Below are 14,921 nucleotides of genomic sequence, written 5' to 3' on the forward strand. Positions count from 1 at the left end.
TAAATTATCCGCTCAGGTTTTCACTCTATCCGTGTGCCCAATATCAAAATTATTAGCTGCCACAGCCGACAGGTGAAAATGGCAAAAAGGCATAAGACGGAGTGTTAGCCATAGAAAGGCAGGTAAAACGAAGTTGGGGAAGCTGATAGACGGGGCTGTTTTCTGGCTCCATTCATTAATTATCTATTTATACCCACTCCCGTTGATGCTTCCTGCTGGGTAAGGGCTGTTTTAATGTCCTGTTTTCTATAGCAATCAGTACAGGTAGTCTTCGAGTTAACAAGAGTTCATTTAATGACTGTTCAAAGTTACAACACCACTGAAAAAAGCGACCGTTTTTCATACAACCGTTGTAGCATCCCCATGGTCACGTGATCAAAATTTAGATATTTGGCAACTGGCTCATATTTACGATGGTTGCCCTGTCCTAGCATCACGTGATCACTTTTTGTGAACTGACAAGCAAAGTCAACAGGGAAGCCAGATTCACTTAACAACTGTGGCAAGAAAGGTCGTAAAATGGGGCAAAATTCAGTTGGCAGCTGTCTCACTTATCGACAGAAATTTTGGGCTCAGTTGTGGTGATAAGTCGAGGACTACCTGTATACTGTTGGATATGTCCTGCATTTAAGCTCAGAATTTCTAACACTAGGATTACAACACTATAACAAAACGAAACAAAAGACAGGGCATTGCACGATAACCATCCAGTCTAGTACTGAGGCCTTTAATTTCTAAGCCCAGCCTACCTCATAGGGCTATTGTTGGGCGAAAATGAGAGAGACAAGTGTTATATATGCCTGTGATTGAATGGCGGAACTGCCAATCAAATCATGAAAATGGGGAGCACCAACTCCCAGATTATATTTCAGGAAGATGGGGTAACTGCAAAGAAAGGAACTATGCACGGAAAAATGGGTCTGAGGGATACTGGGAGCCCCAGATTGCTTGCCAAAACCTCCATCTGTCAGGGAGGCAGGGCTAGAGGTTTTCGGGGCCAGCAAAAGGGAGAAGATGTGTGAATTTGTTTAAAGCTCACTTTTTGGTTATTTAATATATTAATATTAATAAAATTTATATGCCGCCCAGTCCCTAGGGACTCAGGGCGGCGTACAAAATTAAAACTTTTTAATTTAAAAAGTCCATTTGTCCCTTTGTTAACCAGTTCTCTGTGTTGCTCTGCCTCTTCCCCACATTCCACCCAAGTACTTTTCTTTAGGGACTTAATTTCTAAACCAGAAATGGGCTATCAATGGCAACAGAACAAAAGATACCAAAGACACTTCCCACGCACACACACAAGAGGGGGATATGTGCAACCTTCCTTGCACTTCTGAACAAAAGATGAAATAAAAATCTAACCAAGAAATACATAAGCATCAATCAGGTAGTATGAAATACTAGCATCCTTGACCCCCAGCAAAGGGCACTATGGACTGCAAGTGTAGGCTATAAGGCAGAAAGGACGGTCTGATAACTAGTGTGAAGACAGGCAGGGAAAACCCAGCAGGGTCATTTTCTGCATGTCTGCCATTGTTCTCTCTGTTTAACCTTCCCTCCTCCTCCAAAGGGAAGACAATTTCATAACAGCCCAGTCACCTGCAAGAACCTGCCTCCAAACCAAGTAACGTGAATACATCTGGGAAGAGTTTGCTTGGTTGCTTCATAAGCATGCTGTGGTTTGTTTGGAAGTTAGACAAATTCACCGAGTGTGCCCTTCACCCACCACCTGAGTTCTCCAGACATGCTGGACCAGACTGCCCATATTTTTTAGAGTCCAAAAATATTGGATTTGACATTTCCTGAAGAACATTGGCTCAAGAGAGTCCTTGTATCTACTAAGAGGATTATCTTTCATAGCTGGAAAGAAAGCAAACCTTTAGATGTTAAAGAGCGAGTTCAAGAGATCTATTCTCTGTTAACCTTGCAAATATCCATATACTGTAAAAATGGCAAGACAAAACACTATCGTTCCATGTGACCTAGCATTTAATAACATATAACAGGGCTGAAGTTGCTTTATATATTAATATTCTTTATTGGGAATTTTCCAATGTATTACTGTCATTATTAGGGCTGCTGTATTGGTTTTCAATTTGTCAGTTAATTTCTATTACATTTTTCAGTTGAAAACAACCCCCCCCCTAACCCTCAGATAAGGTTAGGGAAGGTGTATGTGAGCAGGATTCTTCCTTTTCCCCACATCCCCTTCCCATCAGCCCCAACTGATGCCAGCCCTGGGAATGGGTCCGAAATAAAGCAGGGATTAGAGAGGGTAAGCAAAGAGAAAGGGGAAACATTTGTTACTGCAATGCTTGCCCCGGGGTTCCCCCACAACATCTCATAAATGATTCCAGGCATGGAGTGAGTGGAGAGGTAAATTGATTCTTTGATTCATTGTGACAGGCCGGAGCTGATGAAGAGCAGAGAAAGAGCAGCTTGTGCAAAGAAGTAATGGGGTTATGAAATGCAGAATGGTTTGTCATGGAATTCCTTCCCCACGGCTCACTCACTGGCTGCATGTACGGCTCCCCAAACTCACAGCTATTGTTGAGACACTTCAAACCTCTGAGGCAGGACGTGTTGATTCAAGGTGCCATTTCATGGCACCTTCTCCAGAGAGCATCACTGCATCACGCCAGTCAGGAGAAAGAGGGAGCCTCATCTGCCCTAGTCACAAAAAGGGTGAAAGAACCCCAAAGACCAGAAATTATAGCCATTATAATCTTCCTGCCATTTAATGTTTTCTCGTTTAATTTTCCCCAATTACAACCTTCCCCAATTTGGTTATCTGACTAGGGACTGCCGGTGTGTATGTTTGTTAGTGTGTGTGTGCACATTTGGGAAAGAAGGAACAAATACGGAGATCTTTATTTTAGGATTTACATCATCCTTACCAACCTAGCATCCTCCCAAGTGGACCAAAAAGCATCTGTTCTGCGCTCTGGATGGGAGGTACTCTAGTCCCATTAATCTAGACGGTGTCAGCTTTAGCATGGCAGCATTATGCAGAAGGAAGCTAGGATGATATAATGGGTAACATGATGAACTGGTCCTGAAGAGACTCAGTTTCTAGTCCATTGTCAGCCACAGGAACTCCCTGGGCGATATTGGGTCAGCCACTCTCTCTCAGCCCAAGCCGCTTCGCAGAGCTATAGAAAGAAATGGGGGGGGGGGAAGATTCACAGTACACCACCTGGAGCTGCTGAAGGAAAGACTAGTTACCAATCTAACCAACCACTCTGCAAATAAATAAATCACTCAGCCTAACCTACTGTGCCGGGTTGTTCTTGTATGTAGGGATAAAATTAGGGGTGACCCAACCATTTATGCCATCTTGATTTCCAAGAGCAAAGGTAAAATATAATATAAATAGTAATAGCACTAGATCTGCATCCTTAGTCAAGCAGTGATAGATTTAAGAGAGAAGCCGTGAGAGGGGTTAAAGCAGAGAAGAATTGCTCCAGCACCCCCTCCCTTTTATTGCTTCCCCCCCTCCCTCCCCAGGTTGCTGAGGTTATTTCTCTCTCTCTCCCCCCCCCCTCCTCAAGTTTCAGCAGTAGAAATGAGTCCTGCAAGGATAAAAACAGTTTGTAGACAAAAGCCGAAGACTCACTGCAGGAGGGAAAACAGCCAATTGAGGTGGAGCTCTATAACCTTCATCCTCTCGTGCTTAAAATCAAATCCATTAGTTAGGAGGTTTAAAGGAAATAGAGTACGATTTCCTTTAAGGTTTTAAAATCTGCATCCGTTCAATATCATTTGGCCCTCACAAATTGCTTGCCAAAGGTTTGTTGCAAATACAGCAATTTAGTGTCGTTAGATACCATACGGAGTGGGCTCCAAGCAGAAGAGGGTGCTGTTGTTCACACTTATTCAAATATATATAATATATATATATATATATATATATATATATATATATATATATATATATATATATATATATATATATATATATATAATATATTTTATAATATATATATATTATTTAAATATATATTATATATATATTTAAATAAATAAAATACATGCAAGGAATTTAGTATGGGCAACAGAGTTGAAGAAGCCGAGAAAGTCAGTATTTGGTTCTTTCATTCCCCCATCCTTTTCAGTTGGAAAGATCTTGCCCTTCAGGTGGGTGTCAAACGTACAATCAATATTCATACAGCATACTTTCTTGCCCCTTGACATATCATTGCAAATCTCTGAACCATTACAAGGCAATAGCAAAAGGCTGGAGAATTCAGGGTGTGTGTGTTCAAAGTGGGGAAAAAAAATCAAAATGACATCCTTCTCTGGTGCTGACTTAACAACAGAGCAGGCAGGCTTATGTCAACGTGGTAAGACCCAGCGATTCCAAAAGTTGAATTCCTTTTGTAACCTGCCATCCTTCTATTAAATGTCACTAAACCGTATATTTCTACAGAGTATACCACCTAACTTTATATTTGCTTCTCCTTGGAAAATCCATACAATTTATTTGGTTGACGAATGGCAAATTAAGCTGTGGGTAATGTGCCTTGATGTCTAAAATAATCCCATGTTTAAAAAAATAAATCTTAACACAGAATTTAACATTGGAGCCATTTTTGGACTATAATGCCATCCATGACTTATATCACAGCCAAGCTTGCATTTCTCTTAATGTTAAGTCATGGATGATTTGTTAAACAAGGATAGATTTCTGATAGATGGATTGGACTGGATTGGATTTAAAGGCTGTCGAACTTCAGGGGAGTGTAAGAGGCTTACTACATTAAAAGGTAATAAAATAGTAAATCAGTAAGAAACACAATCAACTTGCATCTGGCAAAAAATATTTTTCCCAACAAATAAAATTCTATGGGGTTTTGGCAGCCCTCTTAATCCAAGGTCTGAGGTAAGGTTTTCAAAGGTTTTTTGAACAACATCAGTGTGGGATCCACAGGGGGCGGGAATGCTGTTCCAGAGGCCAGGCACAGTGACAGAAAAGGCACATTTCTCTGGTCCCAAGAGATGTCATTGTTTATTGACTAGTGCAGATTGTAATTTTTCACTTTAAATTTCATACTCTGCTGATTACTGTCATGGATACCTATACATTAATTTGATTTTAATGATGATTTGTAGTTTTAAAATGATACAAGATGTAGTACTAAATTAAATGCTATTTTGAAAATGTGTACTTTATTCTTCTGGTGCTTCTACATTGCTTGTCTATTTACTTGTGTTTGGCTTTTTTTCCCCTTTTCTTTTAAATGTTCAACAAAAAATGAAAACAAGAATAAAAATGCAGACTAGGCACTCAGAGGGAAAAAATAATCCCAGAAAAGCTTTAGATCTGTCCACTGCAAGGCAGGAAATCCAGCAGTTTCTTCAGCTTCAAAGATCCATTCCAAGGCAAGTGCTCTGTTCCTGAACAGTTCATAAAAGGGATTTTTAAATAACTCTACGAACTATAAATCTCTGTATTGAAACATTTTCATAAACCTGATCCATGTAGTAACTGAAATGAATATTCATCCAGGTTGTGCATCCAGATAATTTCTTACTGGATTCTGTGCCCTGTGTTACTTAGATTTTATACCTAAGACATCCAAATACCTTCAGACATTTGGCTGTTAAGTAAAGTGGTCATTAAGAGAAACTGCAGCTGTGCTTATGATCTTACTTCAGCCTTTTTTTGCTTTACAGACCTGAGAAGATAGTAAATGCTAGAATTGATCACCAATTTATTTTTTTAACAGTGTCATAACAGTGAATGGTTGCTGTCTGAAGCAGTCACTAAATGAGGACTACTTAGTCTGTCCGTGCTTTATTATTTGTAAATGTTTGATTTTGCTAGGCTGTAATTAAGATTTTTAATTTAATTTAAAATCCCTATGCAAATTACAATGTGGGAAAAAAAGCACTTTCCCTAGGGGTTTCTGATTTCAGTGATGGGTGAACTCTCTGAGTGGGATGTTACTAAATCTACTCTGTTGGACTGCCAAAACAAGCAAGTCGAATCCTATTTTAGGGAATGCAATCACAAAGAGATGGCTGGCAGGTTTCCCTCTGGGCCAGATGAATCTGTCTCCTCCCATTTGGGAACTAATTTCTTGTTAAAGATTTACATCTTCTATAACTGGCTATAAGGACATTACTGCTGGTTGCTGTTTATGGAGAATGAAATATTCAGGCAAAGGCCAAAGGAGGCATAGCTTTAAAGCTGCGTCTTGTATGGAACAAAGCAAGTGGGAAAATGCTTAGTTATAGCTAGTAATTGAAAATTGTTATTCAAGGTCTGGTTTCAGTCTTCTGCATCTAGGAATGCATTTGGGTGCATCTGGATGGCTATAAAGTTGCTGCTATTTTCTAGTCTGGGCCAATTCAAATGTAATTGAAATAGGGGCCCAACTGGGCACTATAGAAAAGCTGGGTTGGTGATTTTACAATTTAATTGGTACAGGTTCCAATTTGCCCCCTTCAAAGACATATATTTGCAGCTCTGTAGGCACAATGTTAATTATATTAATTAATTAATGAGTAATGGGTGACTATCAGGAAATCTCAGGGTTATATACTCAAAAGGGAAGTTGGAAAATCCAGAGGAAGCAATAGTGAACTACTACTTCAGTATTGTTGCTAGAAATTGTTATTGTCAAGACCATGAGGTCACCAGGAGTTGAGCTCAGTTGGAGGGAGATTTTATTTTTGAATGTCGAATAGGTCACTGATCTCCAGAGTCAGTGAATCTGAGATTCTCTCTCATGACTATTGAAGGATGTGAAGTTCACCACATCTTTACTTTTCTCCAGAGATCTTAAAAGTGTCATGATTGTAAGTGAATAGTTTTATTCAGAATTCTCCAATTTTGTTCAACAAATATCAAAACACTTCAGTAGGTCCCGGATTTGAATTCCAGTCAGAGGGAAAGCACAGTGATACAAAGGCCATTTGCTTGAGGAACCAAATTTTAAAAAATGTATACAACTAATAGAAATAGAGCTGTCGTTTCTCCTTTTATGATACAAAGCTGAATTTGATTTTCATGTTGTTTCTCTCATTTGCTGTATGCATTGTAATAACTATGAGCAGATGACAATTGTAGATAAACCAGATGTACTAATGTTTTTATAGCCATCCTATGTAGTTTGACTGTGTGCACATCTGTATGTATTTCAATAAGAATATGTTTCTTACCACATCTCCAATAAAAGATGTCAGACAAAATACAGATAAAAAGTATATTCAAGTATAGTTTTCAATTATTTGCCAAGAAATATCGTTCTATTATATCCTTTATTTGGCTACAATTATTGATCCCATATAGACATCATGGCATTTCTGATCTTCATTGTAAAGATTCATCTCAGTGCTGGGGAAAAAAGTTAATTGATGTTGAATACTTGGCAGTGTGAGTACCATATTCATTGTGGGTACAAGGAATTAGAAGCCAACAATCTGTGTACTACACATGTCAATAAAATGATACTGTGCCACTGTTCCAAAAAGGAAAGTAATAGTGCAATCACAGACAAGTTGATACAAAAATCAGATCAAATTCAGTAGAACAGTCAGCTAAGTGAATATAAAACCATGCCTGTAAAGTCTATTTCTTTTCAGATTTCCTTGGAATTAAGGATTGATTTGATTTGACTGGAGTTTATTTCTGAGCAAGAATGCATTGGACAGCAGTTTTATTGTGCCATATCACTTTAAAAGGCACTCTAGCTGAAGTTAGTGGAACACATTAACAGGATTACCAAAGAATGCAGTTTCTGCTGAATAATGCAAATATGTCAATGGAGCTTCCAGAAGTTCTCTCTTGATAGTGTCAGATGTTTCAAATATCTGCTTAGCCTTGATCTCAAATATGAACCAAAAACAATCCTAATCAACTACTGATGTAATAAATTCCTTTTCCTCCTAGGCAAGAACAGTAGAGTAGTAAAATACAAAATCAGCTAATGCAGAGCTAAGGATTTTCCCCCCCTCTCTTTTGCCATTGGCTTCTTCCACAGTTGAGAATTGCTCCACTCATCTTTTAATCTTAATCCCAGAAAAGTAAGCAATAGTCACTAAGGATCAAAGGAGCTTGATATCAGAAAGCCATAGCTTCATTGATTTAATTTTAAAGCAAATATGAGAATGGATCACCGTGTTGGGAGGAAAGGGTGCTTAATTTTTTTTCTGCCAAAGTCAAGATTTTACATTTTTATTGAATCCTTCCTCAAGCTACACTCGGCCCTACTGTGAAAAAAACGCAAAATTGAAAGCATGTCACAGGTAAGGTAAGGTTAAATATATAACAACAACAACAACAATAATAATAAAGTTGGAAGAGACCTTGGATATCATCTAGTCCAACCCCCTGCTCAGGCAGGAAACCCTATACCATTTCATACAAATGGCTGTCCAGTCTCTTCTTAAAAACTTCCAGTGTTGGAGCATTCACAACTTCTGGAGGCAGGTTGTTCCACTGGTTAATTGTTCTAACTGTCAGAAGTTTCTCCTTAGTTCTAGGTTGCTTCTCTCCTTGATTAATTTCCATCCGTTGCTTCTTGTCTTGCCTTCAGGAACTTTGGAGAATAGCTTGACTCCCTCTTCTTTGTGGCAACCCCTAAGATATTGGAATACTGCTATCATGTCACCCCTAGTCCTTCTTTTCATTAAACTAGACATGCCCAATTCCAGCAACCATTCCTTATATGTTTTAGCCTCCAGTCCCCTAATCATCTTTGTTGTTCTTCTCTGTACTCTTTCTAGAGTCTCAACATCTTTTTTACATCGAGGTGACCAAAACTGGATGCAGTATTCCAAGTGTGGCCTTACCAAGGCATTTTAAAGTGGTATTAATACTTCATGTGTTCTCGATTCTATCCCTCTGTTAATGCAGTCTAGCACCGTGTTGGCTTTTTTGGCAGCTGCAGCACACTGCTGGCTCATATTTAAGTGATTGTCCACTAGGACTCCAAGATCCCTCTCACAGTTACTACTTCCAATTTAAATATGCTTGGATTATAATTTAATATGCAGCTATATACCAAACCCCAAATTTGGGATTTTCTACATATGGACCTTATATTTCAAATTCATGAGAAATTGGATGCCTAGTACTAATTGATTATAATCTATAATTTTAGTTGGTGATTTATATTGTGTTAGCCAGGTATCTTTAACACAAAGCTTAATAGTGACTCTTAATTTTTCCTTTTAATAATAAGTGATTTAATACATTTTATAGTTGCTAAGCTAATTAAGGATATATAGGAAAATTCTATTTCCTATGACATTTTAGATCCCTTTACTTATTCATCTCGCTATTTGTACTTTACTTTTTTTAACATGTCTTTTATCCTTCCTTGTTTGTATTCTTCTTTAAAAATGTTTAAGATAATAACCTAAAATAATCTTTACTTGAAGGATTGTCCACCTTTATTATAATGGTATTTTAAAACACATGTATACAAGGAAGAACACAGCATGCTTTGAAATTGCCCATTAATAGTTCATCCTTGGATAACAAATTGAGTGGGGCCACTAATCATCTGCTCAAGCTTCACTTAGATAAGATTTTTTTCTATTTCTATATAAATTATAGCAATTATTCTACTTTTATATCCATAAACATAAATCAGAACATGTCCATTTGATGGAATTGTATGCCCCCTTGTGTCCTCCTGTAGCAAATATTATTTATAGTACTCTTATTTTTTTCCAGCAGGACACTAAATGGATATACTGAAAACTGCATAAAGGGAAACAAGTAGATTAAAATTATACTGCTCAGCATTAGACGCAAGAATGCTTTAAACCACTGATGACTTAAAAGTTTTTTTTAAAAGCTGAATTATGGATCTACCACAATACATGCTGCATATACTGACCCTAATGTAGAACCTCAACCACATAGTAATGTTACAGTGCTGTATACCCGAGGAACCTTTAAATTGAGTTTAATTCCCGATAACCTTTATATATATATCTCCAAATTTTTTTTTGTTGACAAAGAGTTAAAGAATTAAATGGGAGATTAGAACAGCTATTTCAAGACTATTCTAGTCTTCCACTTAATTCTTTAACTCTTTGTCAACAAAAAAGAAATTTGGATTTGTAAATGTATTGCAGTAGCGACTTGAGCCTGCTTAACGCCCCTAGTTTGGGAGGCTGCAAGGCAAAAGTGATTATAAGTAGAACTGCAGTATAGCAGTCAAAATACCAAGGTGCATTAATCAAGAAATGCTGAATATACTTGCAAGATATATAACCTAGGAATCAAAGTTCCTTAACTTTTCATCTTCACACTCAACACACATTCCCACAATAGCAGTGGGACTTGAAGCAATTGTATGCATCATTTAAATAGCAAGAGAGAAGGGGAACCAAGAAAACGCTGCTGGATTGTATGCCCACATACCTTTTAAAGCTTGGTTTTATATCTTTTGCTCTTATGATCACAGCTTGAAGAAAGATTTGGGAAATTACCAATCAGAGGCACATAGAGGCACCTCCTAGTATTAGAGGAAAGGCCATTTCTTCACCAATAACCAAGTACCACCTTGACTCTCCAATTTTTCTAGTGAAACAGCAGCATTTCCATCTCAGGGCAATTGTTATCAACAATGCTTGAGATTCTGCTTTCCTTTTTAAACACTGATAGCATTCCTATAAATGCCCATATGTATATTTACGTTGGAGTCTATATATGTATCTGTGAAATCTAAAGAAAGGATGCCAGAAAGCTGATAGCAAGATGGGGGAATGGAACGAGGAAGTGCTTTAGAATATATGCAGTGTTCTGGGTGGGGGATTCCTCTGGAAGATATCATGAACGGGGGGGGGGGCTTTCAGTCTTGATAGGACCACTAAGTACATATAACAGCTTCCTTTTTCCAGTGGACTGTCTCCATCACTGCACTGCAGATTTGTAGAGAGAGCCACAATGGAGGAACAGGCCAGCTTGCAATGCTGTTAAAGCTCTTTTTTTTTAGGAGGGTACTGATTTACAAAATATGTTGAAATTTACCCATTTTCCTCACATGCCAGAGTGGCACAAATGTGCTCCAGAAAACTCTTGATTTCTGCTGTTTCTTCAAGTGGCTTTATCCCATTATCAGCAGCTTTAGGTTATCCTTAGTTATGTGTTTTCCCCATTATCCCAAAAGATACAGTATGATCTGATGCACTTCCCCAATCATTCTTTGGCAGAAAGAATAGGATAGAGGGTAGAATCAGCACTATGGACCATCTTGGTGCAGGGATACTTCCTCCCTTAAGGATCCTGGGCCATGTCTTAGTCCAGTGGTTCTCAACCTGTGGGTCGGGACCCCATTTGGGGTCGAACGACCATTTCACGGGGGTCGCCAAACAACGCAGTCCGCCATTTCCCCCCCTTTTCCTTAGCTGTGCTACTCCCTTTTATTCTATTGGCTTTTGAAAGCCAATAGAATAGACTCTCTTGAATAGAGTCTAATTCTATTGGCTTTCAAAAGCCAATAGGAATTGTCCAGGCTGTCTCTGTCCTGCTGAGCCCGCCAAAAGTCCCATTCTGCAAACGGTGCTGCACCAGTTGAGTAGTCCTCGACTTACGACCGGTTGAGTAGTCCTCGACTTACGACCGCTTGGGGGTCACGGCATTAAAAAGGTTGAGAACCACTGTCTTAGTCATTCTGATTTGGGCAGCTGATAGTCCAGTTTTTTTTTTTTCCAACCAGGCTCTTCCCCTGCCCATCTTCAGCTCAGAGACTTGGATCTACCTGGGTTTTTTTTTGGAGGGGGGGGGAGAGATAGTTTTCTTTCTTTGCTCCTCCATGGTGCTTCTCCACTCCCCATCACCACCACCACCACACACGTATACACAAGTGACAGCTTTTGTTTGATCTAAAGAACATGGATTTAGTGCTTTTCTGGATATCAAGTGATTAGGCTTTTTTTCTGATGTGAGGTTTAGTACTATTCCAGAACACCACCATTACTCCAGAAGAACTGATATTAGCTGTTAGCTTTCTCTGAACCTGTGCAAAAGCCCTTGCACTAAATAGGAGTTTTGATCAATGGATAAACCTTCCACTCTAGCCATCTGCAGAAGCTCACTTTCTCCCCAGTGATTGGTGGACATTTTCCTACCACTTAGTGATGTTTGATGGGAGGGGAGGGGGGGAGGGAAGCAAAGCTGGGAAATCCAGTAATGTCTTTCCTTAGCATGATCTGTACAACCAGATAGAGATCCCCATTGGGGGCAGAACATTTTAGACTAGTACAGTTTTCAAGGACTGGTGACTGGCACTTTAACTAGGCTGTAGGGAAGAACCCTTTAGGAGACTGAAGGGCAGAGCAATAGCGCAATATCCAGTTCCCTGTACAGGCAATACCCACAACTATTTAATTCAGTTTCTTGTTTCAACATCTTTTGTGTCACACCTACAACAGTTAAAACTGTAAGAGAATTCTAACCCCAAAACAAAGCTCTACCAAGCACCATCATACCAAAGCTAGGGTTAGCAATATGTACATGTCACCAGTGAGAAGGAGTGTAATAGACTTGGTTGCTTGGGCAGCATAAACATGAGTTATATCCTTGTTTCAGGCTGATAACAAGATTCCCAGTGGCCACAAGAAAGAAGGGATTTACTCCAGAATTTTGAGATGAAACATGTAGAGTACCTGTTATCTATGCAAAGTACCTATTACCTATTATTATGCAAAGTCTGAGAAACTTTTTCCTAAGACTACAAAAGACCTCTGGAGAGTTAAATAGGATGGAATTGGCAGGCAACTTGCAGCCCACAAGCCTTTCTGTCTTAAACCTTTTTGAGCTCAGTGTAAAGTGCATCGGAGGCTATATATTAACATTTTATACATTTGAAAACTGTTCATAATTTTGTGGTATGACCTGCTGTTAATTATTCTTAGCAAATAAGGCTTGATTCCCCCCCCCATTAATTAAGCTTAAATTTCAGTACCATGTAACAATATTGATCACTTGTTTGGACAGGGGTTAGTGATGCAGGAAGCTGCATACAAACCCATTTCCCCCACCTGCTATCATTTCATATATCTAAGTTCTGCAAGATCCTTGTCAGTGTTGTTGCTAATGCATTTTTCAATCTTTTGACATCTTTGTTTGCATTTTGAGAGCTGTAAGATCTCCTTTTGTAGCAACCAATAAAATTATTTCATTGGCAGTCAGGGTAGCTGAAGCTTTGGCACACTTACTTGGAAGCAAGCCCGCTGTGTACAGAGACAGTTTGAGCTAGTCATTGTATCTAGTTAAAGAAAAGCTTTGGTGGGGTTTAAGAGAAGTCATTTTTCATCCAACTTCCTGCCTGGCAGACAGGAAGCCATCTATGGTTTCTTATTCACAGTGGTTTACATCCAAATAACTAAGTACTGGGTTGCAACCCTTTGCTTTGTTTCAACATGGGTTTCTCCACTGCCTTTGTTCTACAATTCTTATTAGCCCCAGCCAGCATCAGGAGAGAGTATAGATTATGGGAATTGCGATCTATAATATATAGATGAATCCATCTTGGGAAAGGTTGGCTTGTAACAAGATGGAATGCCATTTAGCTCACCTCTGTGATTTTCTGTTGCAACTAATGAAGGTATTAAGATGGTAACCTAGGTAACCAGATGGGTCCTTTGAATCTATAACGTTACCTTTATCTTTGCCAGCAGTTGTTCACTTTTTATTCCTTTTTCCATTAATGTAGGTAATGTTTTTACTGGCTCTATTGTTATATCCCCAGAACTTTACTAGTCTGACCCAGATTTTTTTTTTTTTTTTTTGGCTGATTGTTACAATTGGAGGATGCAGAGCAAAGGGAAAAAGAAATCCAATCAAGCTAGTGCCTGCATGTGTGAGTTATCATGGATAAATTACCCAATGCTTACTGATGTAAAGAGAACTTGGGAATTGCATTGCACAAAGGAGAATTAAATACAGCTTTGGCATACATTGTGCTTGTTTTTCATCATTCTTCTTGCAAGAGACATTCTGCAACTGAGAAAGCTTCCAGGTAGCTACAAACAGTGAAGTCTGCACTGAGGAATTTTGATCACAAAAATGTCATTTAATTAGTCTTTATTCCTCAGTTTCATTTTAATACTCTAGTAGTGGTTTTACATTATGTATGAAGCCTGGAATTTCTAATGGTGTAACATTAATGAGTAACACAGAGAGGTATTATGGCACATAGGCAGTGATGAAAGACTTCCTTAGTTAGAAAAGCTGGAAATTATTATATTAACAGACCAAATGTGCTGTCTGGAAATCTCATCCAGAAATGTTCAAAGTATCCTTGTGTCACTTTTTCTACAATTGCTTTGAATATAAAATGATTAGATTTGTTCATCTTTTCCTACACTTGAGAAATTATTGTTCATCAAGAAAAAGATCAGCATTTTCTTTGCTATAAATTTAGGAATCAGAGGATATAGAATATGCACATTGTATTAAAATATCACATCCACAATAGACTTTCCCAACAAACATGTACATATCTCATTAGAATTATGAAATTTCTAGATTTGGGGAAATATAAATATATATTAATTTAAGCTATATGTGACCAGACCTGCTTGCATATTATTTCTTCTAGCAATTATATCTGGAAAGACAAAATTATCTGCCATTATTGAATACAACTATTATAAAAAGCCACCTTTTGTTCTATATTAATCAAACTTGGCAGAAGAATGGGAAATGGTGCCGTCTAGTCTCTACACATCAGCGTGTCCTTCAGACTCAGAAATACCAGTTAATCAAGGACAAACTTTAATCTGTGATTAAAGCTTTACTTGATTACTCTACCAATTATATTGATTAAATTACATTGATTAAAGAGATGCTGCAAGAGGTATACCAACCTACTCTTGTTTTTACATGCATATATTTTAAACCAGGAGGAAGAAACTTAAACAATATTTAGCCTGGTACATTCTTTGCAGCAATA

The sequence above is a fragment of the Crotalus tigris genome, unplaced genomic scaffold (genome assembly GCF_016545835.1).
Source record: "Crotalus tigris isolate CLP2741 ecotype Arizona unplaced genomic scaffold, ASM1654583v1 scf7180000024383.4638030, whole genome shotgun sequence".
Lineage (NCBI taxonomy): Eukaryota > Metazoa > Chordata > Lepidosauria > Squamata > Viperidae > Crotalus > Crotalus tigris.